Genomic DNA, 23,311 nt, shown 5'->3' with positions numbered 1-23,311 from the left:
CTCAGAGATCTGTTATTACCTGTGTGGATAAACTACTGATGCTGGTGCACGCTGACACTTGAGGGACCGGATAGGCATTTGAATATTCCAGTCAGCATTCCTCCCACCAACAGCTTAATCTGATTATATTAGTTTATTGGCTCAATTGTACAGTAATTGTATAAACTTCTTTCGGAGAGACGGACTTCTTGGCAAGCCTTAAGAATTAAACAGTGCTCACATTTGGTATAGGAGCTTGAACAACAGCCACAGCCATTCATTAGGAAGCTCAGGTCATCCAGGACTTGCGTTAGAGCTGAAATGACTCAGGTGGCCAATCCTCACAGCCCCCTTTAAAACACTCAGCCCTAAAGCTAGGGGTAGGGTTGTGTAGTATAAAACTAGACAACTTCTGAACATAATGTTAATGAAAACCCTCAGGGCAGGTAATCTTTCTTTCCTTTACAGTTTCCTTGCAGAGTAGGATACGGCGGTTTAAGCTGACAAAACTGCATGCACATGGGAAGACGGCACTGACACTTAAAGGGTATTCAAATCTTATACGCGCTCGATATACGTTAGTGTTAACACTCAAAACCCAACATGCTTTACCAGACTCTTGTACCAGGCTTATACAGGTCAGGAGAAACTGACCTTCACCACAATGCTTTTCTCTGCACATGCTTTCCCCCGCACATGCAGGTCCCCCACTTTATTTGCTGGGCTCCCCTACCTGCCCTGAAGCACCTGGGTTGAACATCACCCTTCTATACAGTCACTCATACTAGGAAAATTAAGGAAGTACTTCACCTGGCTTTGTGCATTAGTTACTTCTCAAACAACTTCAGACGCAGGCTATTTTCTTTAAGCCAAATCGATTCAATTAGTTTTAAAGTCAGTGAGTGTAATCCACCACATGCCACTTGCCTCAGCGAGGCACCACTCTCATGTTTAAACTTCGTCTGCCACAGCTTTAACCTCATCTTATCAAAAGGATGTCAGAAGTCTTGTGCAAGTTCACCTCTAACATACTTGTTATCCTCTTAGGAGCCACTGAATGAAATGTGAGTTAATGAATAACGCAGTAGGAATTATTTCATTATCCTCATGGTGAAAGAGAGCCATCTAATTCTTGGATATGATGTCAGACTTGAGAACCAGCCAGTGAGAGACTTACTCATGCTTCCACTGCTCAATCAACTGCTACGCCAGCGGTATTCGTAGTGAAAGGGGCTTGCAGACTGCACTGACAGTTCAAGCAAGACTGCCAGGGCATGAAGCAGAGCTACTCTGATGGCAGCCTTAGGAAGAATTAGAGCAGCCAGACAGGGAGGAACTGAAGCCTGCCATTTTGCTTCCACAGAAGGCAGGAGGATGAGAGGATGTTTTTAGCAGCACGTCAGCATAAGTTTAATGTGTAGATCTTGCACAGGTACGGAATCAGTGCAGTAATAGCTTGTCATTTCTTCACATTTTCTTCCCTTACCTCCAGTTTTCAAGAGTTTTAACTCCCTGCCCCAACCTACCACCTGTCTCTTGTACTGAAGTCAGCCTGTCACTGCCAGAAACTCAAGACACTTAAGGGAGGTTTGACGCAAGGTATGGCTCCTTCAGTCATTGACAGTCGTGTCTCCCAGCACTCAAGGCTGGTTCCTTTCCACTTTCAGGTCAACTAATGCTGTCAGTGCTAGTCAAAAGATCGTCTAGTTCTTCCAGGTAGGCCAGGCAGGTTAAGACAGCATTTAGAGACATTTTTACCGATTTCCCAATCATGAAAATCCACCCTCACTGAGATCAGGTGGCTATGCTAGGACAGTGTCTTTCAGACAGTCTGACTCTTGGGACAGGAGTTCCCTCCTTTCCAGAACACCCCTGCGTTTCCTTTGAATTAAGAGAGCAGTCAGGAGCAAGCCTAGAGACAGCAGCAGGCATCTGAACAGTTCAGACCAACCCGTTACAGAAGCCTGGAAGTATTATGTGCCAGGTACTTCCCTCTAACCACTTGACTGTTGAGGAATAAACTAGCACAGAAGTATGCTTTGGAAAACCTAAATAAGAGGAAAAGCCAGAGAGCCTGGGAAATCAGAACTGGAAGATAGACTCCTCATGCAGATGGCAACACCAGATGTGTCCTCCTGACAAGTCACCCCCAATGAAATAGCCCAAAGCAAGCTTTGCACGGTTTTCCTACAGACTGCAGAAATGAAGATGCATTCTCTGTTGAAGGACTACGATTTTCCCATGACCTGTAGCTTGCAGCCACTTTTGAACAGCCCCACACTGCTGAGCTCACATAATGCTTCAAAAGCAATGGATACTTGGTACCATACTTCAAGTCATAGTGAAGGAAACCCTATCTTCAAATCCAGCATGTGCTGCTCTGTCATTGTCACGTGTGCATACGTAAGATGGATTCATAATCAGGAATCAAGTTCTTGCGTCACAATTACTCCACCAAGAATGCAATGCTGAAGTATATTTAGAATGGTTCTGTTAACGTGATAGCTAGCTTCCATAACGCTGTTAAAGGTATCCAAGGCTATAAACCCACTATTGTTCTATGAGCAATTATTGCAGAATAAGTGGAATGCTTAAAATACCGTATTTAAGAAATAATGCTAATTCCACAGCAGCATCCGTAAAACAGAAAAATTCAGTAGGGTACGTTATCAAAAGCTGGCTTTGGGGCAAGTTTTATTACAGTAGAAATCTCTGAACTGGTAGGGAACAGCTTCAACACCCAGCTCTGCCAGCAGCCAGCATCTGAATGTGAAGAGCACCCGTGTGCGAGCCCTGTCTGAGCCCCGTGGCAATCACCTCCAGGCAGGCACCTGCTGTCACGCAGCGGCAGTGCTGAGCAGCCTACCCAGCAGTGTCCGCACAGCCATCAGCCAGCCAGCCGAGCACAGAGCTGTGCTTCAGCCTACAGAGCTGGAACCGAGCGCCTAAAGGTAAGCAGAGGAATACAGAGCAAGTTCAGAAACGGGTCTGAGCGTGCAGTTTTAGAGGGTAATGAGACAGAACTGATGCCCTAACTTGGGAGGCTGGAAGCCTCAACAATTCTGACTTGTACAGTGATACTGCTTGGTTTAATCACGTGCTTACATCCTCCAGTGAGTCAGAGCTGTTCTTACATAGAACATCAAGTGAGTCGTCAAAGCTCAGAGCTCTTCAGTTGGATCTCGCCAGGCTGTGCCTATGCTATTTCTACAGCAATGTTTGTTAACCAAGTTTTTTGTGCCAAGAAAACTGCCAAAGCCACCTGCAGTCAGAAGATCCAGCTTTACTAGAAGCATCTTTAGCGCTCTGTTCATATTAGCTGTATACAGAAACTGCCTTGGAGACCATAAATAAGATTCTTCTCACCTTCAGCTAGATGCTTGTGTCCCACCTAGCCTCCTTTTTAGAAGGCCCGCGTTCTACCACTCAGTGAGCGGTTCTTACCTACTCTGGGCACCCTGCTTGACTCAGTCTGATTCAGAAGGAAGACAGCAATATTCCAGTGTTCTTAACGCTGCAGTTTCCAGCTTAAGTACATCTAGACAGAATTGCTAGAAGGAAGCAGACAATGTCATCCAGACTCCAGCTGAGGAAGCATCAGTAAGTAAAGAATTTAAGCGGACACCACGTTCTTTGGTGTTCAAATGCTCAAAGAACAAGCAGCTCACCAGACGTTCCCTGTATTAACATAACAAATAGCTGTTACCCTCAGTAGTTGTGAGGCCACTGAAACCCTCCCTACACAGGTCAAGCTTTGCTGAAGTGAGAGTCAGTTATAAGGCAGCTCTTCTATCACCACCTCCATTTTCTCCAACCTTAAAGATTAAATCAAATACTTCACTACTGGAATTTTCATTATCAGGAAGTTGCAATAATGCTTATTTGGTTGGTTTGTTCTCCCAATATGATAGCTCAGTTTAATGCTTTGAGTTAACAATTATTATTGCTTAACTAAGGCAAAAGCAAACAGAGGCCTGAAAAGCATAAAGCGAGCAGCAGAAAACCAAGCTCAGCTGCTCACAGATAGACTGAACACATTATGATCACCTGCAAGGGTCATGGAAATTCTGACACAGCTCTAATATGCATCAAAAGTTTCAAGCCCTGATGTTTAGAGCTCCAGGAAGTTGTCAAAAAGCTTAAATAGCAAGGTAAAGACTCAGACCGCTTACTGTATCTAGCCAGTTGGGGTTAGCAACGAGCAAGAAAGGTGTATAATAACACAAAAAGAACTAAAACCTGCGTGCAATATTCCCAAGATATTTTGTCAGACTTTCATTCTCTCCTAAGTATAAGCAAGCATGTGTGATTCTCCAGAGAGGTCACCAAAAGCAAAGGGGGGCTGTTTGTTCATTAAAGCTCAGCTGAAGAGCTGCACGACCTGCCGAGCAGCCCTACTACGTGGTGCCCACCAGGAGGTATCTTCAGTCACGCTACTCCTCTCTCGCCCAACTAAGGAAGAGGATGCAGGAGGGATTTGATGGAAGACAGCAGGAAGGCTCAGCCCGGCACGGCTTCGTTTCTCAGATGGGTTACTCGAGTTGCAAGAGAAGTTTCACTGACTTCCACTGACAAGATTGAACCTGAAGCTGTTCAAACAGAACTGAAATTGTCAGTATGAGATGTTCAACCTATAGATGAAAGCCTTTGTATGGAAGCGACCTGATTTTAGTTTTCTTCTACTAAACAATGAGCTTCACTCATCAAGTATAACAACATGCTAAGGAAATAACTGAATAGATGACTAGAAAGAGGGATTCAAGTGTCAGTCTTCATGAGACTAGCCAGGACAAAGTGCTTTTTGTTTCTACCTTTGAGATCCTGACAAATCAAAAATAGATTAAGTGTGCTAGCAGACTAGCTTCTCCCTCAAACTGATACACGATCCCACAGAGGAGGATCTGCCAATGCTCTGCAGTAACTTACACCAGAGCAAACACAGCAATGCATACGTTCAATTTCCCTTGCCAGAAGTTTGAAGGGAATCATGCCTTCAGCATTACAGCAAGCTCACAGGTAACCACGTCGCTTACAGGTAAGGTATAATAAAGCTTCAGAAGAAATAAGGTCCTAACTGCACAGATATTAAACACGAACAACAAAATCCCTAGTCTTGTCAGAGCCACGAGTATCTGCACAAGTACTGTTACCAAGGAAGGCTTTGTTACCCCTAGGAACAAGCTCCAAAATAGACATTTGTTGTTTGTACATTTTTCATTTAAGCTTGCTAAGTTCACCAGCATTATTATTTGCAGCTCACTGACCAAAACCAAGTTACTGAGTAACTTCCCAGCATGAAGTTTCAGTGCACTAGCTCTAGCGACTGAATTGTGCACACTGCCATCTTAACATCTACAAATCCAGTAACTCACTACTCCCCAACCCACAAGGAGTCAGCACATCTTATCTGTGGAAAACATGAACGTTATCGACTAAGATATCAAACGGTACCACAAATACCAAAAACCAGCAATTCAACTGTTTCAGTTAACAATTAATAAAACAGGTCTCCGAAAAGGAATGCATCTGCTTCCACTTCCTGCATAAATCTCCAGCGGAGCCCAAGTGGTGCCACAGGTATGTAACCTCAGCGCCAGGCAGCAGAGGCAAACCCTCAGAGCTGCCTGTGCTGCAGGTGACGCTTTTCAGCGCAGTTTGCCCAAGATACGGAACTGTTGCAGGAGTTGTATTTCTGAGGGGTAGCTTGAAATCAGTAGCAAGGCTTTCCCTTTCAATAGCCAGGCCTTCCTGCCCCAGAAGTTCAGGCCAGCATTCCAGCACCCTCAGGCACCCAGTACTCTTAGCTCCCAGTCGCATGATCTGCACAGCAGCCCTTGCGCTTGGTACCTAGCCTCGACGACACCAAGCTAGCAGCACTCTACCCAGGGAAGACTGCTGTGAGCCAGCAATTTCACTTCAGGAGAGAGGCCATTTTTGCTACAGAGGCAGGATAAAGCACTGCAGAAGCACTTGGTAAATGCTTTTCTTGCAGCGTTCTTTGTCTAGAAGCATTGCATCAAAAAACCCCCCTCGGAGTACGTAAGGCCAGTCATGCTGAACACAGCATGTTAAACTGAAGATGCATGGGACTGAAACAACTGGGAAAAAAAAAGGTTAAGATGCAGGTTTCTACCCCAAATCTCCCTGCAAGCAGGCTGTGTCACTTATGACAGAACACTGGAAGGAAGAAAAGCCGCGTGTGAGCTGTGATGAACGTACGAACTTACCTTGACTGAGCAGGTGGTGGGAATATCGGCGGCGTTTCAGTGAAAGCTTTACGAACTACCACAGAAGACTAAGAAAGGACCTAACGCAAGTGTGCTGGTTTGCACAAAAAACTTCTGCTTCTCCCTTCCAAAATTCAGTAAGGTTTGTAAGTAGGACAAACCTATCTACGCAAACTACACTTAATTCTTACTTCAGAATTGGAGCCTTTGGACCCTTCCAGTCAACCTACTTCAAACACTTCATTTTTAAGATCCTCTTTCCCAGTACATGCTAGAGTATCTCACCGAAACAGAACTGGCAGAGTGGGTACTAGTAAGGACTTTTCCCCTTTCTTCCCAAACAGAAAACCTGTAAAATGACATCAAATGCTGTAAAACACATCACTTGAAAGATCATGCTGAAGTCAGATGCTCCTCATCCAAGAAGCATTTGGAAGAATCTCTTGAATTTCTCAGACAAAAGTCACCTGCAGATCAGCTCCTAAATACTAATTCAGAAGTTCAACACTATAATAAAACTGAAGAATGGAGACGGCTTAGCAGAATAGGCAGAGTTTTGTTTGCTACAGCTCAAGTTCATTTCTTTGTTTAAAAAAAAGCTTACCTAGTAAGTTTGGAGTGACACACACCTTGGTATTTAAATGACTGAAATCTAGAGATGTGCGACATCGCTGAATACATAGGAGGTGGCTCTTTAAACAAATGCAGGTTTTAACAGGATAAATTCCTATTCTATACTTGCAGAGTTTAAAGGTTACAAAAAGCTTTATGTTGAAGGAACAGATCAGCACCAGGCAACAAGCTTTTTATAACATGGCAAAGATGCTCTGAATTCCATTTAGAGACTGAGCTGTCACTCACAGCACGATTATGGATTCTCAGCTTCACAGAAAAGATTCACAACTTTCTCTTCCACATTCTCATGCCATAAAAATATCCGTGTGTTGTTTAAACTCTAAGAATTCTGGTTAAGATGTTATTAAAATCAAAGTATCTAAGTCATCAGCATTGATTTTTGAGGGGTTACAGGTAAAGCGGCTGCTCAGAAGCCAGCTAGTAAGCAGGAGGTTCCTCAGACAAGTTTTAATCCATCATATCTGTTTCAACATGCAGAATCTGTCAAGTCTTTCAGCAATACTTAGCATAAAGTCACCTAGGGGAGAACAGAATCGCAGAACTTGACTCCCTTCCATTGAAATACAATTCTGATTGTTTTCTTTTGCAAACATGATGCACTAAGTTGTTTTACCACCCTTCAGCTCAGCAAGCCATCCTTAAATTGAGCCTAGGGAATTCTTCACCTTTTGCATTTTAATAAGCCACAAATAACCAAGCAGATCTTAAGAAAACCAAGCACTCACAGGGACCCTACTCTTCCTCCTGAGTTTTCCAGAATCAGCTAGGAGGCTTGAAGTTCTAGGAAACAGGAGCTAGAACGCCAGTTCAAAGTTTCCTGTTCATTGATTCATGAAAGTTCAAAAGCCAACCTTTTACAAGCAGTGGAGCGCGCACCTGGCTCCACGTGCCACTGCACCACAAGCACACACGCTTTACAGCCTCATCTTCAGACCACTTTAAAAAAATCCCACAACTCTCCAGCACCAAAACCACTGGGACTGACAATCTACCTGAACAGACTTGAGCATTCTCTCCACCTGCAGAAGCGTACTGGTCTCCACACCCAGCTTGGAAATTCACACTAGCCGAGACAGTTAAGAATTCGTAGAGCAAGATTCACTGTAAGAATTGTAGAGCTTAAAACACAAATTTTTGAAAGGTTTTTTGGCATTATGCCTTTTTTTAAACTGTAACTTAACTAGATTCTCCTCAGCCCATGTGCTTACTTCCAACACAACAATTCTTGCACAAAACCTTAAATCCCTTCTTGCTCTTTTCATGGGAAGAGTTACATTTGAGACTGACTTCTTTTGACAAGGCGTGTTGTAACTTATCACTCCTTGCCTACGATAAGTCACTTAGCTCAAAAAATATTACTGAATCTGCAGGGTTTTTTGAAGTTCTTTTTTTTAAAAAAAAACTAGCACATTACTTGTTCTACTGGGTTTAACATGGTAGCATGTGTTTCTGATTAGACTAAAAACTGAATTTTAGTTCCTAGGGAATTACTGCTGAATTTTAGAACTAGGAAAAGTTCTGAATTTTAGGATCTAGGAAATTTAGGAACTAGGAAAAGCAAGAACAGCTATAGGTATTTAGAAATTAAGCCATATTATAATTTTGGGGCCCCTGAAGTAAGTTCAAGCAGTTTAGGCTTAGCCCTACTAGGTCTCTAATTTGAATGCCAAACAAGTTGCATCTAAAAGCAAGACGTATGCTACAAGCAGTAAAGGGACCGCATTCAGCAAGGGCTGACCTGATAATCACTGCAGCTGCTTAATCACTGGTCTAGTATCAGGTAGTCGGACGTACGCAGACAGTTTAGAAAGCCAGATAGTAACTTGAAATAGTAATGCTTAGAAAAATAAGCTACAGGGCACAACAGCACACAACTTACCCTTTAGTGAGCTGCCGAACTGTTTCTTCCTCAACCAGAACAAATCAAGTCTTCTTATGCAAGAGGAAAAGTCTTCATACCTTAGCGCTGAATGAGAGCTCACCGTCTAAGGAATGATGCAAGAACACTATTAATTTTAATAGGACTGCTCTCTGGGCGTGACCCTCAAAGGCCAGGAGCACCTGAACTCGTACCTTATACAAACAGCTTAACAAGGGCTAGACTTGAGACAAGAAAGTGAGAAATAGCTCCGTGTCCCTGTTACACCAATCTCATACAATCAAGCAAAAGCCCTTCTTCCTCTGGCCACAGCTCCGCGGGCCACGCACTCCAGACGAACCCGCACCCAGCCACTTCAGGCAGCAGCCAGCAGTGACACTAACGAACGTAACCACCCTCTGCAGGTAGGCATCGCATCAGGCAGGTTTCAGGGTTGCTTCCCACTCCGCGGTGAATCACTCCTAACAGCAGGTTTGGCATTGCTCTTATCTCAGTGAATTACTGAGCCGTTCCCATCCTCAGTCCCTTCTCCTGGCAGGCTGTCACTGGCCTTCCAAGAGCTCACAGAAGCGTTTAGGTGGCAGAAAAACTGCAGAGGACTTAGAGGGGCTGAGCAACTGAAAGCCAGACAGCTCTTAAACCAGCTTGCATGTCAACGCCTCAGCCCAGACAAGTGGCCTTTTGCTTTCCTGATGAGCAGAACCTCCAGGACTAGAGCTCCCCGAATATTTTCGCTTGGGTTGAAAGAAATGCAAAACAGCTTGGGAAGAAGCAGGCTTCAGCTGCTGGTACAATCCCTTACTGCAGCTACTCCAAGCAGAGCAACAGTGACCTGGTGCTTAACGCACCGAATTTGGCAAAAGCAGCACCAACAGTCAAGACCACTATCTTCTAAATCAATGGAGTTTGTTTCCATCCTCAGGTCAGCATCACACTGTTGAATAGTAAATTCCCTAAAATGCTGCAAACCGAGCAGTTTTAGAAAACCCCAATGATATACTCGTCTAGTCCTTTCACTAGAGATCAGTGTTTGGCAGTTACTTCAAGTATCAGCATTATTTCTACAATTTAAAAGCTAAAATTCCGCTTTCAGACCTGTGGAAAACATTTTAGGTCTAGCTACTAAAGCTGGAAGTAAAGAAAAAGCAACATCACAGTGACCAGGTGTGTTGCTACTGTCCTGAAGCTCTGTAAGAAGCTCCTGTCTGAGATGAGCTGCTTGTGAACACTTAGAATACTTTTACTTCAAGGAGCCTTTATGAGAGATCACTCAGCCAGGTATCCTCCAATGTCCCGTACAGTCAGGTTCTCAGAGAAGGACCATGCTCTCCTGCAAGGAAGTTTCCATCCAAATCCCCTAAAACATGGTTTGAGAACCTGTAGGTACGCTGAAGGTATGAGGACGCTATCAGTATATTCGAAAGCTGGAGCGCTCTTTACGAGCTAGGACTTTTAGAGCAGAAAGCTGATCTCTGCACAGCAAAAAGCCTTGCTGACCAGCCACTGGCCCTTATTTCTGCCAGAACACACACCCGCAAAGCATTAACAGCTTCGACATGAGTCTCCAAAACTGAACATGCCCATGTTGCTTCTCCCTCCTGTCCCAATTTACTCATCCGTTACGCACAGGGATGCTCTGCAGCAGTGGAGCACACTAACCAAACACCTCCAAATCATGTGATACTCACACTTGAGCCCGAAGGGATTAAGAGATTCCAGTCCGAAGTAAAAGAAAACAAGCAAGCTATTGTATTCTGCATTAGAAAACAACCATGCCTCGACCATAATCCATTAGCCAAACCTATAAGGAAAGCCTAGCAGACCTCAAAACACTGACCTTGCTCCCATCTTCCCCCTTTTTCCCCAGAGTTCAGATTTTCCCAAAGTGCAAAAAGGTACATTCTTTTGGAAGTTGCTCGAAGAAAGGTTCGCTGAACATAGACAAAGATGAGAATGTAATTATAATGGGTATCCAACCAGAATATAATGCTCCGTTCACAGCAAATTCCTGCTACCAGCAGTGAGAGAAAATGAAGAATCTGAGCTCTCAAATGCACTCATGACTAGTATGTCCAATCACCGTGCAATTAAAGAGCAGGAACTCTTAATTGTAAAGATGAACGCTTGTGTGATAAGGATTAGTCATTCATTTGATGCAAAGTTTATCCACTCAGGAAAAACATGCACAGCGCTCAGATGGGAGCAAGGTCTGCAGGCAGAGGCAATAAACCTACAAGCTTACATTAAATAGGCTTCGCTTGCTTTCTGCTTCCATTTAAAGGCAAATAAAAAGAACCTAGGAACGCAGTACGTCCAGGCACTTCAGTCAAGTCTCTTGGATCAGAAGTTTAGCAATGCCTCCGTCCACTAGCCACGTTCCCAGAGGTGGGAAGCAGGGTTGGACTGATCAGTGCAATCCGTCAGACACCATGAAGATTCAACGAGAGCTTGCAGGTATCGCACAACAGCCACAGCTACTGTCATGAGGAAAGTAAAGAAACTCAAATAGAATAAAAGCAAAGCTACCAGCTCACAGGACTCAGGAAAGTGTTTCTGCTCTATTCAAACCACAGCAAACTGACTACAGGAGGGCTGGAGCAATGCCCTCTCATTAATTTACAAGCAAATCTGCCTCCGGGATACACAGGTGAGCTTTGATCTTGTAGCTTCCCCTTTTGATCATCGGTTCTTTGTCAGTACACAGACAAATATTTTAAGAGACTGAGCTTACAGAACCCACGGAACAGTCGAAGTGAGCTTTGATAACAGTAGTTCTGAAAGTCAGAGGCCACACGAAGGTGGGAGGCAAGCGAACCCAAAGAGAGTTCAGCTCAACAGGCCCAGAACTGGGTCTGGAGAGGTCTCAAAGCGAGCATCCCGTCAGGGACGCGCACGGTGTAATTAGGGGTGACAGAACTTCATCTCGTTTTATCTCCGCTTTGAGTTTCAATGATAGCAATTACAAGCTTACAGAGAGCAATGCAGTGGGTAGAGCTTTCCCAGGTACACATTTGGGTCAATTATGGCTACAAGAGATGAAATCAGCCAGCCACAGCAACAAGCTCACTCCCTTTTGTGATCCACTTGCAGAGAAAACAAGGAGTCAGGCTGCTGGGCTCCTGCCTAAAAACCAGATAGGAAATGCCAAGGGAACGCTTTCCAATTTCAAACCTTGCCACAACCACTTCCAGGAGCTGCTAACACTCATGTTGACAGCATCCCAGTCGCAGCAGACCAACACCGCCCCAGGAAGTGAACAGGACCATTCTGGGAGCTGCTCCACACCAAAACCTGGGCTTCCCCCCAGAAGCACCGACCGGACTTCCCCACATAACGTCTGCTGTAGGCTGGTGAGACGCTGAGACCCCGAAGGCAGGGTAGGTGCAAGTCAGTTGTCTCTAACCTGGGGTTGCTCCTTCTTTTTGTTACCACTTCTTCAACTCCGCCTTCAGTTTCACACAGGCCCCTTCCGATACTTTCGGCTACATTTTTAACTTACTGAATTCACAAATCTAGCAGTCTGCCTTTGTCTTCTCAGGATCCAAACCCTACAGGATATGAAGACTCAAGGAAAGATCAGATTTTCCACCTATTTTCTGAAACCCTGCCAGCAGCTGTACCAAAACACAAAAAAGTAAGCCTACTTGCACGGAACAGTCACACTGGACTGAAACGGAGGAGTCACGCTCAAAGGACTGGAAGGCTTAAGACCCACATCGCCCCTACCTAAAGCACTGCTCACAGGAGGGAGTCCTCTCTTCTGCTCCATCATCCGAGAGAGGTTCGGAAAGCTAGCCAAATGTATCTTGTCTTCAGACTCCATTTGCAGCTGCGCTTTGCAGCAGACAGGCATTTCTGTCCTCTCACGCAGGCAGCGCCGAGCAGCTTCCCCGAGGCACTTCCAGGACAGAAAGCAACACCAGAGAAAAGTTCTGTTCTGTGGAGCCTGAGTGAAAACCTTCTCTTAAATGCACAGGCAAAGAGAAACTATTTTTATTTCTTCCTGAAGCTCTGTTCTCTCAGGTAGTGCTACAGAATGAATGCTTTGACTATAGCCCTAGTTTCTAGTCCCAAAGCAGGAGAAGCAAATGAGGCCCCCAGAAGGGCAACAGAAACCAGTGCTAACGGCATTTCTGTAGTGCCTGCACCAGGGCATACGCCTCTGGGATCAGAAAGGAAAGCTACAAAGGCTTAATTATGGCAATGCAACAGTCTTCCTCCACAAATTCAACCTGAAGTGCATTACCTCCCCCCATACTGACTGCGTTCTATGAACTAACCTTTTACTGCACCAGAACAGGCAGAAACACTTAAAGAAACTATTTAGACTCATACGCACAAGACACTTCATCCTGCAGACAGGCACCTTAGCTAGAGATCTCTATTTCAAGCTATTTTGTTTTCAGAAATCTCAGCTAAACCCTGATATATAGTTTTCCACCAGTCTTCCTGAAGGAAAACCTTTCCACACCTGTAAAACAGGCTAAGAAATACTACAAACAAGAGAGCTTTCCCTGGAAGTCTTAGCCAAGTAGATACTGTACTCATAGCATGGGAAAATTGGACATAAGCAGCACGTTACTTTGACAATGTTGCTTCCTTGAGAAGTAGGAAGCTGACACTGAAGTTAAAAAGTATCTTTTCCAATTCTTTTCCCAGTAATGGCTACAGAAAGTAGGACCTGATAGGGTAGACCTTGCACATCTGCTAGAGACAGCGCCGGAAAAGAGTAACTTCAGTTCTGAAATTAAAGCGATCCAAAAAAAACAAGATATTCAATGTTCCCTGAGTATGCTCAGCCTCGAGTTTACGACGTGCCTCCAGCTGCGGGTGTGTGCAGCTGCAAAACCATCCCAGTCAAGACACCAAGTAGCCAAGCCCTGCTCCAGCCCCGCAGGACCCAGCAGGGACATTGATCAGCCCTAATCCAGCAGGAAGGGAACATTTAAATGGATACATCCTGTAACCAGGTTAACAACACAACCACACCATCCTATTTTAAAGCTCAGCCACGGGAAGACGAAGAGGAGGGTACTCAGAGACCTTTGACGTTCACGTGCTTGCCCACAAAGCAGAAGAGCTGCCGAGCTCTCCTCACACTGGAGCCTTTAACTTCTCCCCAGAAGCTGGTAGCAGCCGCCACGTGAGAGGAGATGCTGTGCAGAAACCTTGCCCAACCCTACGGAAACTGTCACTCTGCAGAAAGCGCAGGAGTAATTGGACCACGAAGCAAACAGGTGAGCACAGAACAGTCTGAGGTCAAGAGGAACAACGGGAATGAGGACAAGGGAAAAAAAGAAATCAAATTCAGCTATCAGAGCACAAATGCATCATCTTTCCTGCACATATTAACCATCCTCTAGGCCACGTTCTGGAATTCAGAGGCACCTTGCCTCTTGATCTCCCGAGATCAAGCACTTGAACGTGCCCTGTAACAGCCCTCGCTGTAACGAAGGCACCCGTCAGGGCGACGGGCTGTTCCAGCTGCCCTTCAAACACCCAGCTCTTCCAAAGGAGAGGAGGGCTCGCACCAAGTTTCTAATTTTGTTCTAGCTTCAAGCCAATTCCGCAGCTGCCAGGACCGTTTTCCAGGCCAGGCTCAGGGCTCGCAGCTAGGACCAGTCCTAACGCTGCACGAGACCCCTGACTGCTACAAGCCCTGGCGTTGGCCCCTGCCCTGCTCTTCCTAAGCCGGAGAACGATTTGATGGAGAACTGAAGTCAAAAGTTACTCGAAATTTGCTCAAAATGTTCGATTTGGAAGCCTGGTAACACTTCAGCAGCGCAGCTTGTACGAGTTTAGCTTCATCATGACCGAGGGCCACCCATCTTCCAGCCTCCCCAGACCCAGCTGCCCTGAGGCCGGGCACGAAGGCCCCATTTGGGCAGTCCTGTTCAGAGGCTGTTGCTTCTGCTCAGAGCTGGGAAGGGTTCCCCCAGCTAAGGGACCACTGTTACAACATCTCACTATCAGCTGCCTCCCTTACGCGCACCCCAGTCATGCACACACAGGTCTTAAACTTTGAACCATGCCAAGCCCACGGTGCTGCAGCTCTTGCAGCATTCACACCCATAGGGAGCAAGACCTGCAGGCAGCCAGCGGCCCCCTGCGAGACCTGCAGGGCGCATTTCCAGCCACCAGCTGAACCAGCAACCAGACACACGTCAACCCGACTGCTTCTTCCCACACCTTAGATTACAGTTCTCAGTCAGAGGTATTTCCGATGACAAACCAATGCTAGGTATCGGCAACTGTATTTTGGGTTAATCCTTTAAAACCAGTTATTTTTCCATGGACAATGACTTCAGAAATAACTTACCGATTTCAATCAACATTCCGGAAAGCCTTTGCTCTTCTTCCCTGGCTCACGTTGCATGGCGCAGAGCTGCAGCTCCAACGTTTCCCTTCCAGGCATACACTGCTGCTCACTGCAGGCGACCAAAGCACCTCCAGCCCCCATCACCGACACAACCCCGCTGCACTTAGTAACGCACTAAAGGCAAAGGTACCACTGCTTTCTACAAGATAACGCTGCGCTCTTCTCCTTCCCCACTGCCGCAGGGCGTTTTGCCCCCTCGTTCTGCTCAGCAGACTGAGCTGAGGATTGCCTTACGGCCCACAACATTACCTCCTAGAATCACCCCGGCCACCCGGCGTTCACCTCCTTTACACCACCACCAGAAGCTGGTAAGCAGGAGGGGAAGGCCAGGTCTAGGCTATTCTCCCTCTAGCTTACAACGCGTGTCCTGCAATAACCAGCACATTGCCAGCTGGCGTCCCCTGCCTTTGGGGTGGATAGTTGAGAAAGTCTCGGCTGTTTCCGTTCCCAGCTACGTTCTGAAGAAGTCGACACCAAATGACGCCACAGTCTGTGACATGCCCATCCCACAAGAAGCAGACTGGAAATTGTCACACATGCAAGTCAATACACCCATCTGGCTACGGCGATCCTGCACCGCTCAGGATTAGTGCATCCAAGGTAGAAGTTATAGCGCACTGCAACTTGAGGTCTTCAGTTCTTCACTGGGCAGAGCGAGCCTTATGAAAAAGTCAGTATTTCAATTCCTAAACTAGCACGAACTTCGCTTTAAGTCTGTCACACAAGCCACTCAATCGCCCTTTAATCTTCAAACTTCACAAAGATAAAGGAATAACTGTCTTAAAAACGTGGTTAATTACAAGAATTACAACATTATTTGAGTGCTACGCATATTCCCAAAGCTTTCTTAAAAGCGTTGGAAAGTTATGGCACCAACATCCACAAAAGGGGTGGAACTGGAAGTCGGGAAGCTCTTCTCTTGGAGATATAGAACCCGTATGGGACCTATGAGGCAGCCCTTTACACCACCGGCCACTCTACGAACACAGAACAGTGGCCCATCCCAGCAAAGAACAGGATTAGACAATTCAGCGCTCGGGAGCTTCTTTTGAAAGAACCACTTACAAGTTACGTTAGTTGATTCAGCCAACGAAAGCAACTGTGAAACAAAGGCACGTTCGAGTACCTGGGATTCTCACTCTGGTTTACAACGCTCGCTGAGCGCTACTGGACCACCTGCAGGCACGGGCTCAAAAACACCACCGCCGTCAGGCAGAAGAGGCCGGTCCCTGGTGGCCAGCCCTGTCCCGCAGGAAGCGACCAGGCCAGGAACAGCCATCGCCTCCCTCTGCTCTCCACAGGCAAGCACATCCCAGACCTCGTGCTGGATGCTAACCCAGTTCCTCCCGTTCACTCCGCAGGGACAATTCCTTCTCCCTTGCTCCAGCAGCCTTGTCGGGCTCATCCCATCGCTCCAGCAGCCTAACGCCACCCTCCTCCTTACGTTACTCCACGTGTACACATTAATTGCCAGCAGAGCACTGCTCAGTCCTCCTACTCTTGAAGGGCTGACAACATACTTCTCTCAACCACCCTGTGTGGCATGTAGGTGGAAGAAGATCGAAGATAAAGTACTGTATCCTCTGCCTTCAGAAGCTCGGGCACGCGGCACTCGCACCTCGTTCAGCTGCGGATGGCCATTTTTATGGGAAAACAAGAGCTTATCAAGATGGCCTATTCCACCCACAGGGATCATCTGTAGGTTGCACATTATTTCTAAAGCTGGCTAACATTTTACCAGTTTCTAGTGCAGACAGCTACCAGCCATGGACATCAGCGACAACCTGGACAGGTACCTATAGCACTGCTAGCAAGAGAACCAGCCTGACTCAATGTATCACTCCTGGAAGCCTATAATCTGAAGTAGGACAAGCACCTTTTGGAGTTACTGCCAAAAACCACCACTGCTCAACGTTACTGTTGTTTCCGCACGTCTGCCCCTCCCCACACTCCGAAGCAGGCACCCAAACTTCTCCGTGAAGCATTTCAGAATCCCATGCCCCGCCTTTACTTATCTGCAGAAAGTTTCAACACTTACAGTCCACAGTATTTCCTGTACTACAAAAGAAAGCATTTTTTCTATCCTCTAAAACCACAGCTGAAGCGATGTGTGTATCAGATGTCAAGGCTCCTCCCTTCAAGTTATCTACAAGCGCTCCTTCATAGGAGCTCCCCTTCTCTGCCACCAAACGATTTTCAAATACTAGGAGCCTTTCTTTAGAAACAGGCAAGAAGCACCTCGGCCCTCTACCTAAAGCTTCAAGCACGACAGGTATTGAAGCCTGCCGTAGTTCCTTCAGCTACACTACCATCCCTTCCCAATGAACTAGCCTAGGAATTTCAGATATCCCTTTATTTTCACCGTAAAGCTACGCGCTACACTCAGCACTGCTTTATGTGATCCCCTAGCCGAGCTCTTTTCCTCTAAAAGAAACCCTTATTGCACGTGACTACGTGGGCTCACGGCACAAGAAAACAAACAGGTGGAGGACTCAGACAGGAGAAAAGCAGTTCTCATATGTAAAGTCTGCCGGAGTTAGGAGCTCATAACCAGCCTTCCCCCAGCAAGGGAAGCACATAGGACGAGAGAATCAGTTTCCTGTACAGAGAGACGTGAGGGAACACGAGAGCTCACCTGTTGATAAAACAACGTTCCCTGAAAGAAAGGGCAGAAAAGGGAACAACTACGTGCCAAAGCTGAAACTCCACTTAAACAAAATGCAAAGACTCCACATCTGGGGGCAGCGCAAACCACCACTTACCAGAGAAGGGCAACATCTGCTCGGATCCCATCAACAGAACAGAGCTGTTGAGAAGAAGACGGGGAAGAGGCACAGTTAGAGCCCCCGCACCCCACAAACGGACACCCAAAGCCGCACCGGGTCCTGCCACGGGGGGGGGGGGGGAGGGACACGAGAATTTCGGCCCCCAGCACCCCGGGGGGGGCCTGAAGGCGGCGGCAGGAGAAGCCACGCAGGGGACCCCCGCTGCCAGCGGCTGGGGGCGAGGCCTCGGCGGGCAGCGAGGGAGGGAAGGAGGCGGGGAAGGAGGCCGAGAGGCAAGGAGGGAGGCCGGGAAGGAGGCCGGGCGGCAGCCGCGGCGACAGGGCCGTGGAGGCGGCGGCCGGAGCCGGGTGAGGCCCACACGGCGGGGCCAGGCAGGATCTTCCCCCTCCCCCGGCAGCCCGAGCCCCCCGAGGAAGAAGAGGAGGAAGGGGAAGAAGAGAAGGAGGACGCTGAGGCCGGGGGGCGTGCCGGGCCCAGCCGTGCCGCGGCCCCCAGCTGCCCGCCCGGCCGCCCCCCGCCAGGCCCCGGCCCTCCGCCCGCCCCCGAACCGCGGCCTCGGAGGGCCCCGGCGGCTCCTTACCGCGGGGCAGGGCCGGGCATGGCGCGGGGCCCCCACAGCCGGTCCCCGGGGCTCGGCCGCCTGCCTGGGCCCGGCTCGCTGGGCTCCGGCTGCCGCCGCCGCCGCCTTCTCACCGCCACAACAACATGGCGGCCGCGCGGCGCGGGCACGGCGCGGGCACGGCCGGGCGGGAGCGGCAGCGGGAGCGCGCCTCCGCCTCCGCCCCCCCCCCCGCCCAGCCCGGCCCCCGCGGGGCGGGGCCGGGCGCGCCGCGCCGCCGCCCTCCCGCAGCTCTGTGAGGGGAGGCGCTGGGGGGGGGGGTGAGGTGGGAGGCTCGGCCTTATCGTGGGGTCGTGGGATCGTTAAGGTTGGAAAGGAGCTCCGAGATCATCTGGCCCAACCATCCCTCTACCGCCAATGTCACCCACTAATCCGTGTCCCCAAGCACCACGTCCAGCCTTTCCTTAAACACCCCCAGGGACGGTGACTCCACCACCTCACTGGGCAACCCGACCCAATGCCTGACTGCTCTTTCCGAGAGAAATGTCTCCTCATTTCCAACCTAAACCTCCCCTAAACATTGCCTCTAGTCCTATCACTAGTTACCTGTGAGAAGAGGCCGACCCCCAGCTCCCCACCACTTCCTTTCAGGTAGCTGGAGAGAGCAATAAGGTCTCCCTCACGGCGTGTGGGGGGCTTGCCCCTTGCTCCCGGTGTGTGTATAGGGAGATGCTCACCCCTTCCCCTCGATGTGTGTATGGGGGGATGCTCATCCTTTCCTCACAGCGTTTCACTAGGCACAGCCAGCCCAGTCTGTCCTCAGCAGCCCCACTGAGGCGGCAGGGTGATGTGGTGGCCGAGGTGTGAGGCTGGGGGGCTCTGTGAGCCTGGGTCAGTCTGCAGCAGCGGGGCCTTCCTCAGGAGCTCTCCTAAAACCTTTGGAGAAACAGCAAACCTGGCTAAACGCCACTCTTACGCGCAGGTCGATGCCTTCCTTTGCTTCTGTGACATTCAGCTCAGCTGCAGGGACATGTGTGGCCCCTTGCCATGGGTAGACGCGCTGTCCAAGCCACCCCGAGCAGCCTGCAGCTCCTACGGCATGAGGTAATGGAGAGCGGGGAGCCAACAAGAGCTGCAGGAGCCAAAAAACACATGGAAGTTGGGAGAAAAGCGATAAAGCAAAAGGGATACGAGTGCTAAGCAGCAGAAGGGCACCACAGAGCTTGAGAGGCGAGCGGCCACCCTGTCAGAGCGCAGATAGCAGGGACGGGTCAGCAGGAAGCGTCGCAGCTTCCAAAATGAAGCCTTAGCGAAGCCTTGTGCTTGCTCCTTTTCAGCTGCAAAAATCGTATCTGGGTCTTGTTGCAAGTGTGGTGGATCGTTAATGCTTTATTTTTATACATATCTTTAATTTACAATACAGTATGTAGGTCAGGTTGTACTTCTGAGAGATAGTTCCACCTGCTCATGGTTGCCTTGATCTGAAATGAAATGGTTGCAAGTAACTATAAAATGTACTCCTAAATTATCCACAGGACTCTCCCTCTGAGTCCAAGGCTAGTCATTGTAACAGATGGACTTCAGTCTGTCATTAAGTCATATTTAAGCTGGAAATGGCATTAATGTTTGGAGAGAACAATACAAAATACAGGATCCCAGTGTCTTTAAACTCAGATATAAGCCACATGGTGAGTTGTTTTCTAGTTTAGTTCCCTTGGTTGAGGACAGTAAACATTTGAAAGGAAGTTAATGAGCCCCTCTGAAGGGATTTTTTCCAACAACAAACCATCATCTGAATGCAAATGTGATCTAAAAGTCAATATGTACCTTCAGAGAAACTTTGGAAGAAATACAGGTAACTGAAGGGAAAAACAGGATCCCTGGCCTGTTTATACCCAAAAGCAATGAAAAAAGTTCTGCCAGTATAGCTGTATTTCAAAAGGACATGTGTTGACAGCATTAGGGCAGAATGCGAATTTTGAAAACTCCTTGTTAATTGTTTGCTTCTGCAGCATGCCCGGAAGGAGATCAAATGTCACCTACTTCAGGAAACTGAATCCTGGAGACCCAGGGCTTCCGTACAGCATAACCTGCTGGTTGCTCCTTCTGTTTTTTAAAGAAAGGGAACAAGCTGGAGTGCCATCACTGTGACAGCAAGGACTGAGGAACAGCTTCCAGTTGCTTATTTCAGAGACACAAATTGTCTTCTTTGGTGTTATCTTTACCAATATGCTTAAACAGATTGCAGGCAGAGTGTCTACGTCTTGGGCTCTTTCTATCTCCACTTCTTGTGTTCCAATTTATTTTTTAATAAATATTTGGTATGGCCCCATGTTAAATGACTTTTGCCACTATTTTCTATGACAACTGGGGCAAAGGATGATAGCTAAAGAGAATTACTTTATGGAAGTAAAAGTTTCTGTACCCAAAGGGAGAGCGAGGCCCATGAGAACCTGACGCGCAGCTCAGGGAACAAGGTGTTCCCAAGCCTATAGTTCTGACAAACCTGGAACATATCCTCACTCATCCGTACAAAGTTTTTAATTTGTCAGGGTACTAATGACTTACTGAGGAACCACCAAAGCACTATCTGTTCTTAACCAGGAGGAAGAAAAGCAATTCAGTCATTACACACCTGTTTGTCTGACCTCAGGAACATTAGAAGCTTTAAAATGAAAGTAAAGGAAACAAGTAGTTGGGGACAGACATGTAAGTGATAAATAAAGTAAAATGCAACATGTCTGTACCGAAGATAGATAACATTAAACTGACACCTTTCTCTGATAATTGTTTTCTAGGCAATGGATATGCAATAGATGTGATCTAGCTGGATTTAGTAGGATATCAGATACAACGCCACATGGCCAATTGTTTATCTGGGGAGCTATTCCGTAGGTAAGAAGTTAGTGACAGAGATGACAATAGTTTGGGTGGAAAAGTAGACTGTGAAGGTGGAGCTGTGCTCTTTAAGAAATGATTTGGACTGAGACTGTCAGCAGGCTCAAAAATGTATTAAATAAATTCATGAGGAGTGCCGAGGGAAGCGATAGGAGAAAGTGGCTGGGCTCCTGTGCCCAGCTCTGATTGCCTCTCAGAGATGGAGTACTGGACAGCGGGGACCATCAGGCTGACCCAGCAAACCTTTTCTTACAGTCTTTTCATCTTGCACAATATATTTCAGGCAGGTTTTGGAACAAAAGGTAGGAGCGAGCTGACAGCACTTGCTGATGGCACAAAGTTGGGAGGCAGCAGCAGTACAGAGGGAATATCTGTATTGCCAGACAAGTTGGATAACATTGAGTGCTGGCACATTAGAAATGGGATGAAATTTAATAGTGGAAAGTACAAGGTCATGCACTTGGGAATTGCGAACAAGAATCTCTGCTGTGAGCTGGGAGCTCATCAGTTGGAAATGACAGAAGAAGAGAAAAATCTGGGTGTATTTGTTGATCTCAAAATGACCGAGAACTCCCAATAGGAAGCAGCTCTGACAAAAAGCATGTATCAACTGAGATATTTCCAGGAGAAGGGGAAAATGTTAGTACCATTATACAAAGCTTTGCTGCAGCCTTCTCTGGAACTATGCGTGCAGCTCTGGTCACTTTCAATCAAGGGAGACAAACTTAAAATGTGACTGGAGGATAATTACAGGGTAATCCAGAGTTTTTCTTATGTAAAGATTTTGACATAATTTCTTTAGCCAAAAAAATGAATGCTGAGAAGGGATACAGTCACTCTCTATGAAACTTTAGGGAGTAAACACAGAAGTAAACACATCTCCCTTAAGAGCAAGGGTGATGTTAGCGTAAGAGCAAACAAGTATCCGGTGGCCATGAAGAGTCTGGGCTGAAACATGAGAACGTCGGAGCTTCCAACAGCTCAAGTCCAGAGGCTCTGGATCTTCCTTCCAGAGCTGCCTTACCTTGATGCAGTTGCCACCGACAGCTGAGAACTGACCCTGAGGACCCAAAAAGTCCTTTCCAGACTTCTCTTGCTGTTTGAGACACAGTCACTGAGCTACTGGTTGGCCTCTGAAGAAGAGAAAAGGAATACCTGATGTGGAAAGATACTCTTTGGGGTGCAGTCACAACCCAAATGTCATTTCAGTTATTGGCTGTATTTGGTAAGGGCATATTTAAAATGTACATGTGGTCAGGGTGCAGGCTGTCAGCACCCTGTTCTGGGTCATCCCACCCCAGTCCCTCCGATCATCTTCCCACGGCTGCTGGTTCCTTTGCCCATCATGTATTTGAGGTGCAATCCTGCACCTGGCACAGTGGAAGTGGCAAAAACATACTTGTTCTAGGCACTTTCCTGCTCCTGTTACCATCAAGTAACCTTTAATACACTTCATTCTTGTGTTCCAAACAGCCAAACTCAGACTTTGTGGGTTGTTTCTGTTATGATGAAAAACTGATGGTAAGGTCAGATATTACTTAAACAAAACAAAACAAGTCCCAATCCCATAAGAACAGGAGGATCATGAAACACAGGGTAGTTTCAGGACTCCGAACCGGCTCATTCAGCCAGCTTTCTATCCAAAAACAGCTCTCTTCATCCTCTCTCTCCCATTTTTTCCATCCTTCACCGTGACATTTTACTCCTTTTACTCTCTGGTTCCCTTTTTCCTTTGGTTGTTTTTAACCAATGCCTGAACAGAACGCTGTGCTCAAACATGTCTCTGACCATTGTTTTCATACTGTGCTCCTCTTTGTGCAGGTGCTTCCATTCTTTCCACTTCCCCCATGCAGCTATTTCTTTGTTCATTTTAATCCAAACGGCAGGCGCTGAGGACAACATGAGCAGCACGGTGTGAGGCTCCCCTGATTAAAATCTGCCAGCTGAGAGGCTCCCAGTCATCCCGAT

The 23,311-nt window shown here is 47.3% G+C and overlaps 1 protein-coding gene and 1 long non-coding RNA gene across 15 annotated transcripts in view; one reads left to right on the top strand and one right to left on the bottom strand.

The window, feature by feature from the left end:
• Positions 1 to 18,672, bottom strand: part of MTMR3 (myotubularin related protein 3) — a 91,907-nt gene extending 73,235 nt beyond the window's left edge. For 6 of the 14 annotated variants that reach the window (XM_083804080.1, XM_083804086.1, XM_083804077.1 and 3 more), the window contains exons 1-2: positions 18,467 to 18,649; positions 17,863 to 17,906 (exon numbers count right to left, since the gene is read on the bottom strand). The gene's annotated coding sequence lies outside the window, so the exon portion shown is untranslated. Of the gene's footprint in view, positions 1 to 8,721; positions 8,828 to 17,862; positions 17,907 to 18,466 lie in introns of all 14 variants that reach the window. The other 8 variants (XM_083804084.1, XM_083804078.1, XM_083804079.1 and 5 more) reach the window with 6 other exon arrangements.
• LOC310883544 lies at positions 17,914 to 20,829 on the top strand. Its single transcript, XR_014573590.1, has 3 exons — positions 17,914 to 18,233; positions 19,428 to 19,549; positions 20,458 to 20,829. It is a non-coding gene; the product is annotated as an uncharacterized lncRNA (long non-coding RNA).
• The last annotated feature ends 2,482 nt before the right edge of the window (positions 20,830 to 23,311 follow it).

Source organism: Anser anser (genome assembly GCF_964211835.1).
Source record: "Anser anser genome assembly, chromosome: 18".
Lineage (NCBI taxonomy): Eukaryota > Metazoa > Chordata > Aves > Anseriformes > Anatidae > Anser > Anser anser.
This window is presented reverse-complemented; position numbering and strand designations above follow the sequence as displayed.